This window comes from Elaeis guineensis, chromosome 11, assembly GCF_000442705.2.
Source record: "Elaeis guineensis isolate ETL-2024a chromosome 11, EG11, whole genome shotgun sequence".
Classification (NCBI taxonomy): Eukaryota; Viridiplantae; Streptophyta; class Magnoliopsida; order Arecales; family Arecaceae; genus Elaeis; species Elaeis guineensis.
In genome coordinates this window covers 24,780,088-24,790,427 of record NC_026003.2, presented here as the reverse complement: position 1 = coordinate 24,790,427, position 10,340 = coordinate 24,780,088, and positions in this window count along the sequence as shown.

Below are 10,340 nucleotides of genomic sequence, written 5' to 3'. Positions count from 1 at the left end.
AACTATTACAAGTACAATCATCTAATTAAATCTTTACTCTCTATGATCAATTCTTTCAGTTTCCAACACTCTAGCTCGAATCTTAGATATCTACCACTTAACTAAAATTAATTACATATTTTGGCTCAAAATCTAAGAATAGTTCTTAGCTTTTAGAAATTAAACCATGTTCTTGACCAGGTTAACCCAATGTCATCAGCTTATCCAATCCATAGTCAACGAGCTATACTTGAAAAATAGTTGGACATTGACAATTAGGTTAGGTGTTATAAATTAGATTCTATAGTCGATGAGATCCAATATGTGCATAAGGACATGTAGACCACCAATGACATGCTGATTCATCTGCAATAGTTATGAGATGATCAGAGTCGCACAATGCATGAGATGCGTGATGGGCAGTTTGTCCATGATCGATGATCAAGGACATCAAAGAGCTTGAAAAGCTCAACATGACCATGCATAGAAAATTACTAATGAATTTGATCCTGTAATTTCTGATTCATATAATAGTTTATGAAATTATTATATGAATAAATATTATAGCACCTTAACTGAATTGGTCGATATACTGATAACTAAGGGATCTTGAAAAATTCAGAGGTACATACCTGGAGAACCTAAAGAAATATTGACACGCTTTTGGAAAGTATGTCAAATTGCTCAAAATTGGTCTTGCGGTTTTCTCTTTTTTATTAGACTTAAGTACGTATTACATACTTTAATATAAGGTCTAAGGAAGGAAGAGGACTGAGGGAAGGTGAAGTGACTCTTTTGAGTCAGCAATTGTGCAAAAATTGCACTGAGCCTATGAGCACCTAATCTCGATGATTATCGTTTGGATTTAATTTTTGTCATTTGCATGGTGTGATACATTTGTAAAAAATTATTTGAGCAAAATAGTGAATGCCATTGGGTCTGAGAGATTTAGAACCAGATAACTTAAAGTATATAGATGGTTCTTTTGGCTAGGTCATGTATGAAAAGAAATAATTTGCCGACTGAGAAAATAGACCTTTGGGCTCATTGACTGTTAAGTCATATCTAGTCTGTGAATCATCTCTTTGAGGATTAATGATCAAGCTATCCTTTATGGGTTAACGAAATAGGATCACTGAAATACTTATCCTAGTACACATACGATGTGTATGGTTTATTTGATGAGCCAGACTAGAAGGTTATCACTACTTCATTATCCTTACTGATGAGCAGTCATGGTATAGCTATGTATGTGAGATACAAATCTGAAAGATTTTGGAAGGTTCAAAGAATTTAGATGTGATGTAGAAAAGATAAATCAAAAAAATTCTAAAGGTATTTCGATCAGATCGAAGATGCAATATCAAATAGAAAATTTATCAATTATCTAAAGAAAATGACACAATGTCATGATGGAATTCTCCTTGTACACCTCAGCTCAACGGTGTATCTATGAGGAGCAATGGCACTATATGAGATATGGTCCAGTCCATCATGAATATCAATAATTTAATTATTATTTCTTTAAGAATAAAATTTAATTTTTGAAATTTAAATTAAGTTTTCTCTAAAGTTGGTTTCACCGCACCATATAAGATATGATATGGTGGACAAATTAGAGGATAGGTCTATGAGAACTCATTTATAGGATATCCCAAAAAGTATTTGAGATATCACTTTCTCTTTTCAGTGGTTCACAATATGATTGTGAGCAATCATACTATTTTCTTGAAAATAGTAGGAGGATGAACTCAAAGAGAAAGTCTCTTAAGAATAATGAGTCACAAGACCTATACAATTTATTTAAGATGAGCCAGTATATGTAGTACTTCCTCCACCTCGTCAATCTAGTAGAATCTCTTATCTTTTAGAAAGATACTTGATATTTTTACAAAGAATTCAGAGAAAGTGTTTCTCGAGAGAGATTGGAAATATAGAGATGATCCCAAAAACCTACAATGACATGATATGAAGAATCATGTAGTTACATGAAGGTCAGTGAGAGAGTCCCATGCTGACATGGATTATGATATGGTTACATATAGAATTTTCTTTTCAAAGACCTAGATCAAACATTCTGGAAATAAAAGGTTTATAAAAATAGATCCTAAAAGGATATTTAGTTTTCACAGATAAGTACATAGAAGAGGTGCTGAAAGGGTTCAGTATTGAAACCTTCAAGAGGGATTCGTTATCCTTTTGGGCATAGATATATGTCATGCTATGTACTCGACTTGGTATATCTTGCTGTGAAAGTCACGAATAGATATTAGTCGAATCCAGGCTGGGAGCATTGGATTGCTGTGAAAATATCCCTAAGTACTTGAGAAGCACTAAGGGATTATTCCTCATCTTTGAAGAAGGGTTAGAGCTAAGAATGGGAGGATACATTGATACTGATAATAGAATATCTGCATCAGCATATATTCTTCAATTATATTTGTTGGTGCAAAAATCCGCCTGCACCGGAGAAGCTGGAGTTGAGGAAGCGCGGTCGCCGTCGGGACCTGCAAGGGAAGTCAAAATCGGAGGTGGGGTTGCTCCGGCAAGACCCTCTGACGCTCAAGTCAGTTCTCTGCCTCAACAAGAATGGAGTGCTCGAACGGAGAGTTTAGCAGAGTTTTGGGATAAGGCAAAAGAGCTTAAAGAATAACGTATCTGAGTCCCCCTTTTATAGGTGGGGGAGGCAACGGACTGATGGCGACGTTTGTAACCGCCTGGTAGTGGGCCGCCCATGGTCAGGGGAATTGATTGCGAAATATAATGGAGCAGATACGTGGGCATCACCTCGACTCGCCACGTGGAATCTGTTATGAGGGGTGGAGCAGCGTCCGTCGTCAGGAGAATCGCATGGTATCCGTCGCAGGAGGTGGAGCAGGTTCGCGGCCGTCACTGTGGCCTGCCAGGGGATAGTGGAGCTGCGCGGAGTCCGCCACAAAAAGTGGAGCAGGGCGGCTATGGCTACTGCGGCTTGTCAGGGAATGATGGTACCGCGCGGAATCCACCACAGGAAGTGGAGCAGGGTCGTGGCCATTTTGGGGGCCTGTCAGGAGGCGTGGATCTGTCGATTGGAGCTCGGCTCCCGTAGGAGTCCGGGCGGAGCTGCACTTGCTGATGGCGGTGGAGCCCGGCTCCCGTAGGAGTCCGGGCGGAGCTGCACTTGCTGATGGCGGTGGAGCCCGGCTCCCGTAGGAGTCCGGGCGGAGCTGCACTTGCTGATGGCGGTTCCGCCGTGGGTTCCGGCGTGGGTTCCGGCTGTGGGTATTTTATACCCAACACCAGTCCCCCTACATCCGAGTTTTGAATTTCAAATGAAGGAAGTACACAGAAGTACAGCCGGAACCGTCCCTTCGAATCCCGCGCCCCGCCGCTCCCAGATATTTTGGCATTAAATGAGCGCGTGCCGGAGTCTTTTCGAATTGGGGCGGTACGAGAGGATGCTTCGAAGACCCCACAGGTACGCTGGCCTAGGTACGGTGCAATTATGACCCTGCCAACCGCCAGCCGCCTTCAGCCGTCTGCCACGGGGAGTGGGACACGCGTCGGATGCGGACTGGCCTGGGGGGATTCGAGATCATTATGGCGCCGGATCCCAGGGCCTATTTAAACCCGTCCTCCCCCCTTCAGGCGCCCCACTCCGTTTCTGATTTCTTGCTGGCGTCTGTCATCTCCCCGAGAGTCTGCTCTAGCGAACGCCCTTTCGAGCCGTAGGCGCCTTCCGTTTCTCGCTCCCCAGTCCCCAGAGCAAGATAGGTTAGTGCCCACCTTCTTCTTCTTACCGCCTAGGGTCCTCTCCTCTTTTCACTTCTTTTGTGTCTTCTCCTGGGTTGACCTCCGGCGTCTCCCTCCCTTCTCGGCTCGCTTTTTTAGGGCTCTTTAGGTTCTCTCCCAAAGAAAAATGTCTTCCGATTCTTCTGCCCCCGTAAGTTCTGGGAGTTCTTCTGCTTCAAACCCCCAGGCCCCTGTCTCTGCGGACGAACCCGCGTTCGGGGCAGGGCCTCGCCCGGTTTTCGCTCCGGGCGCCATTCCTTATTCGTCGACTCCGGACGAACTTCTCCTGATAAGGGCTCGTACGGGGTCCCTTCAGAGTACGATCTGGAGCTTCCTGGCCCCTCTGACCGGGCCAGCACTCCCCCTCCTGGTCGCTTTTGTTTGTACCAGGAGGCATTTCGTGCCGGACTCCGGCTTCCGCTTCCTGCTTTTGTTGCCGCCTTCTTTCATTTCTTAGACATTTCTCTCGCCTCTGTCACCCCGAATTCTTTAGGTTTTTGATAGGGTTTCTCTCCCTCTGTCATATAGCCGAGGTTCAGCCTTCCTCTCCCTGTTCAGACATTTCTACACCTTCAAACGCCATCCTTCAGCGAAGGACTGGTGGTACTTCTCCCCCCAGTTCGGTAAGAAGGGGTTGCTGAAGGGCGCCCCTTCTTCGATTCACAACTGGAAGGGGAAATTTCTCTTCATTTACTGTCCGACCCTGGAACTGGGCCTGCCCCCTTGGGGGTCTCTGAGGGATTCCATCCGCCGGGCTCCCAGCCTGGGAGAGGACGACCTTCAGGCCGCCCAGAAGCTCCTGAGCTACCCCGCTCCTTCCCTTCCAAACCTACTGAGGGAGCAGCTTCTTTTCAACATCGGCCTGAGCCCTCAGGATCCAGCAAGTATATATCTTTCCTTTTCTTGCCTTCTTCTTCCCTCTCTTTCTTCCTCTCTCTTTTTTCCTCTTTTCTCTTTCTTTTCTTTTTCTCTTTTTCTTTCTCTTTTTTTTTTTTTTTTTTTTGACTCTGGACTGATCGGTGCCGCTTTTTCCTTCTTCTTTTCTTTTCTTTTTTTTTTTTTTTTTTTTTAGCAATGGACGCCGACGCCACACGGATGCTCGCCAAGGCTATGAGAGCCCAGAAAAGGAAGGGCGCGACGACCTCTGGCTCGGCGAAGAGGGCCAGGGTGGAGGAGACGAGCTTGGCTGCGCCCGTCCAGGCGACCCCGGCAATCGACATTCCTTCGGATGCCGAGCCAGCGGCCCCCCGGGCTCCCCCAAGGAGCCCGCCGACCGGGGTTCCCATTCCGGAGGTCCACCCCGTGGAGGCGCCCATCGCGGGGAGGAGGAGAAAGTCGGTGGCCCACAGGCCGAGCAGCCACCGAGCCGCCGCAGACGAGTCCATCTGCTCCGAGGGGGGATCGGAGAACCCCTTCAACGACAAGGCTCTGATCCGTCGGTTGCTCGATGGTTGCATTCTGTCCGATGTCGTGGAGAGGATCGACCGTGCCGATCCCGAGCAGCGGGCCTGGGACACCTTGGGGTCCTTTCTTGAGGTAAGCGGATTTTTACTGGCACAGTTGCTCGGTCTTCGTTGTGATTCTCTATCTGTCCTTGCAGATCGGGCACCAGCTCTTCGCCTATGTCGAGGCATCGGGCCACATGAGAAGGGATCTTCTGTGGGTGGAGGAGCACTGTTAAGATGAGGTTGCTCGTCTTCAAGCGAAGACGGCCGAGGTGGCCGCCCTCCGGGAGGCCCTGGAGAGGGAGAGACAAGACTGGGAAGAGGAAAGACGAGCCCGGGAGGAGGAGAGGCAAAGCCTGGAGGAGTTGGCAAGGAAGGCGGAGGCCGAGGTCGCCCATCTGGCCGAGCAAACTCCGGTTCTGGTCTCGGAGGCCAGGACCCTTGCAGTGGAGGAGTTCAAGGCCTCCGCGGAGATGAGGGAGCTGAATGTCCAATTCGGCCTGGAGGCGTTTACCAAGGGGTTCGAGCTCTGCTGAGAGAGGGTGGCCAGTAGATACCCCGACCTTGATCTCGGCTTTTTGGAGGAATCTGATGATGAGGCCGCCCCTTCGTCGCTGCTACCGCAGTTGCACCCCCCGCGCCGAGCTCTCCACCCCCCGCCCCCGAGGTCTGAGACCTCCGATCTTGTATCTTTCTTTCGTCGCCATATTTTCTTTCCGTTTGTCTTCAAAATTAATCAATAAAGTCGAATTTCTTATTGTGGATGGTCTTTCCTTCCCCCTGCTCCTTCTTTTCTGCCTTTCTTCTCGTAATGAGCTTGGTCTTTGACGTTTGCATCTTCCGATGGCAGCATCCCGCCGAAGCACTCCCCTTGCCCCTGGGGGTTCCGCTGAAGTCAACTATCCAACGGCTCAAAAAGGAGGTCCTCCACCTGACGAAGAAGTTGAAAAAGTCGGAGGACGAGCTCCGCACGTCGAAAAAATGCTATTCCGAGGCCGCCGCTGAGGCCGCCCACTTCAGGAGTCTCCAAGTGAAGGCAATCATGGACTACAGCCAGAGGAAGGCGAACTTCGCAAAGGAGCTCGAGGAATGCACAAGAGCGCCAGCGACCGAACTTGGGCTCAAGAAGCCAGGATCAGTGCCCTTAAGGTGGAGCTGTCAGCTGCGAAGAGGAGGATCGGCCAGCTGGAAGGGAACTCATCCTGGCTCACAGCGCGGGATGAGAAGATATGGTCACAAAAAGTTTCTGACCTTCAGAAGCAGCTTCAAGATCCTGAGATGAGCCATGATGTGCAGCGTGCCAGCTGGCGCCGGTAGGTAGAAGAGTATAAAAGGAGATTCCGTCAAGCGGCGGACGAGGTCGTTCGTCTCCAGAGGCAGCTGGTTACTAGGGCGCAGCTTACTAACACCCAAGATACCGAAGAGCTCCACGCCCTGAGAGGCACCATCGAGGGGATTTCTGTCTCCCTTGGGGAGAAGACAGCTGAGCTGCAACAAGTAAAAATTCAACTAGGGCTTGAGCGGAAGGCCATCGCGGACGCAGAGGCGGAGTCCGAAGTTTTGCGGAAGTGGCGTCGGGAAGCGGAGGCCGAGAGCCGGCGACTTCATCAGGCGCTCCAGGATATGCTGCAAAAGAAGGAAGAACTAGAGGAAACGATGGAGAGCCTGAGGCAGTCCTGGTTGGGGGATGGAGGTGATCACCCTAGGTTAGAGGGAGCAGGACCTCCTTAGAGTTCTTTTGTAGTCACCCCCTTTTTGTAGCTGCCCCCCCTTTTTTTTTTTTTTTGTCGTTTTGTCCCTCTTTCTCTGGCCGTCCTGGTCCTGTAGTACATATATCGGAAATGAGAAAAAGCTCTTTGTGTTACCTTGTCCGCGCGTAGCACCGATATTGTCGTTCGTTGACCCTCTCTCGTCGTTTGGCCTGTTTGGCTTAGAGGTCGTCGTGGGAAGGGGTTCTTCCCTTTCTTCTGAACTCGTCATGTGGCCAAGCCTCGCCACCGTTTTTGACCCTTGCTGGCGAAGCAGCGGATGGAGCCCGGCTTTCTCAGGAGCCCGGGCGAAATCTTTCTTGGCGGCGGAACCCGGCTCCCGTAGGAGTCCGGGTGAAGCTTACCTAGGCGGCGGAACCCGGCTCCCGTAGGAGTCCAGGTGAAGCTTTCCCGAGCGGCGGAACCCTGCTCCCGTAGGAGTCCGGGTGAAGCTTACCTTGGCGGCGGAACCCGGCTCCCGTAGGAGCCCGGGTGAAGCTTATCTTGGCGGCGGAGTCCGGCTCCCGTAGGAGTCCGGATGAAGCTTACCTTGGCGACGGAGCCCGGCTCCCGTAGGAGTCCGGGTGAAGCTTATCTTGGCGGCGGAGCCCGGCTCCCGTAGGAGTCCGGATGAACTCTCCTTTGGCGTAGAGACCCGGCTCCCGTAGCAGTCCGGGTGAACTCTTCTTTGGCGGCGGAACCCGGCTCCTGTAGGAGCCCGGGTGAAGCTTATCTTGGCGGCGGAGCCTGGCTCCCGTAGGAGCCCGGGTGGAGCCTTCCTTGTCGTAGAAACCCGCTCCCGTAGGAGTCCGGGTGAAGTCTTTCTTTGTCGTGGAAACCCGGCTCCCGTTGGAGCCCAGACCTTCCACATCGCTCATGTCAGGATGAGGTTCTCCTCCTGTTCTTGTCAGGGCCGTGGGGGCACGTTAGGGCGTTGTAAGGCCTCTCCCCCCATCCGGTCTAAAGGAACCGGGCCTTTGACTTTGCTCAAGTTAGGGCGAGGTTCTCCTCCTGTCCCTAACAGGGCTGTGGGGGCACATCAGGGCGTTGTAAGGCCTCTCCCCCCATCCGATCTAAAGGAACCGGGCCTTCGACTTTGCTCAAGTTAGGGCGAGGTTCTCCTCCTGTCCCTAACAGGGCTGTGGGGGCACATCAGGGCGTTGTATGGCCTCTCCCCCCATCCGGTCTAAAAGAACCGGGCCTTTGACTTTGCTCAAGTTAGGGCGAGGTTCTCCTCCTGTCCCTAACAGGGCTGTGGGGGCACATTAGGGCGTTGTAAGGCCTCTCCCCCCATCCGATCTAAAAGAACCGGGCCTTTGACTTTGCTCATGTCAGGACGAGGTTCTCCTCCTGTTCCCGACATGGCCGTTGTTTTTGGAGGGGTCATATCCAGTCATAATACATCCGCGTTAAGTAGGAGGAGCGCGTTAGCTAGAAAGAAAAGTAGATTCAAAACGAAATAGTAAGCAATACATTTACAGTTCTCCCGCTCCCCCTTGAGGCCCTCCGGCGATGGAGTCGATGGTCCCGATAGGAGGCCGGTCCCCGGCTGCTCCTCCCTTTTCTGCGGTTCGGGCGGCGGGAGGGCTCTTGGCCGGTCTCCTCTACCCTCAGGCCGGTGGTGGATGAATCTGTCGAGCCGACCTCGCCGGATGAGCTCCTCGATCTCGTCCTGGAGCTGGATGCATTCTTCGGTGTCGTGGCCGTGGTCGCGGTGGTAGAGGCAGAACTTGTTGGGGTTGCGCTTCCCGGGGTGCGTGCGCATCCTCTCCGGCCTATGAAGCAGCTCCCTGACCTCCATCAGCACCTGGGCCTTCGAGGCATTGAGGGGGGCGTAGTTGCGGAACTTCCCTGGCGGGGAACCCTGCCGAAACCTGTTGTCCGGGCTCCTCTGCCTGCGTGCCCGGGGGGGAGTATGGGGGCGCTTATGCCCAGGAGGGGATCGGGAGCGAGGCCGGGCTTCCTTTGGCCTCTTCTCAACTGCGAGCTTACCAGAATTTCCTGCCTGGCGCTCCCTCGCAGTCTCTTCATCCTTCATTTTGAAGGCCTCTTCCGCTCGGGCGTATCCTTCAGCCCGAGCCAGCAGATCAGCGAAATCCCTGGGGTACTTCTTCTCCAGGGAGTATAAGAGATCATTCTTCTGAAGGCCACCTTTCAGGGCGGCCATGGCAACCGACTGGTCCAAGTTTCGGACCTCCAACGCCGCGATGTTGAAGCGGTTGACGTAGGCCCGTATGGACTCCCCTTCCCTCTGCTTGATGTTGATGAGGGACTCCGAACCTTTTCGGGGACGTCGGCTGCTGACAAAATGGGCCACAAATTGGTGGCTCATTTGATCAAAGGAGAATATGGTACCCGGCTTCAGAGCTGAGTACCAGTTTCTTGCTGCTCCCTTCAAGGTAGACGGGAAAGCCTGGCACAAGATGGATCAGGAGCACCGTGGAGCAGCATCATCGTTCGAAAGGCCTCCAGATGATCGATCGGGTCTGACGTCCCGTCGTAGCTTTCGAACTGAGGAAGCTTGAAATTCGGCGGGATCGGTTCCTGCATAATCATTTGGGAGAAGGGAGGGTCAGTGCAGATATCCTCACCGTAAGCGGGAGGTGCATGGCGGAGTTCTTCGATCCGCCGGTTCATCTCCTGGAGCCTTCGGTCCAGGAAATCCTCTCGACTTCGAGTCTCGAGCGTCCTTTGGCAGAACGGGGGCAGGGATCTCCCAGGGTGGAGTCGTGGTCTGATTGAGGGCTCTCTACCCTCGGATTCGTCTTCCCAGGAAGGACGGGGCGGCTGGCCCAGGTGGCCCGCCCCACCATCGGGTTCTGGCATTCCGGAGATGCCCCTTCCGGATGCGCCGACGCCTGCGGTGGCTGCTGCTGCATTGCCTTACGGCCTCGACGAGGCCTTTGACCTGCTGCGCCAGCAAGTCGAACTGCTCCGCGCGACCGCCGTCGCCGGAGGGGGAGGAGGAGCTGGCTGAGAAACGGGAGGGGAGGCGGAGCCTGAGACCTGGCCGCGGAGGCCGTGGACCGCCGGGTGGACACCCTGCGTGGAGGCATCGGGTGTCGATCTCGGGGGGAGGATTAGGAGTAGATGACGGAGAGATGGCCGGAGGCGGCTCCGTTGAGCGCTCCTTCAAGAATAAGGGTACTGCGAAGACACAGGCCCCTCCTTCTAGCGCCAATCCTGTTGGTGCAAAAATCCGCCTGCGCGGAGAAGCTGGAGTTGAGGAAGCCGCGGTCGCCGCCGGGACCTGCAAGGGAAGTCTAAACCAGAGGTGGGGTTGCTCCGGCAAGACCCTCCGACGCTCAAGTCAGTTCTCTGCCTCAACAAGAATGGAGTGCTCGAACGGAGAGTTTAGCAGAGTTTTGGGATAAGGCAAAAGAGCTTAAAGAATAAC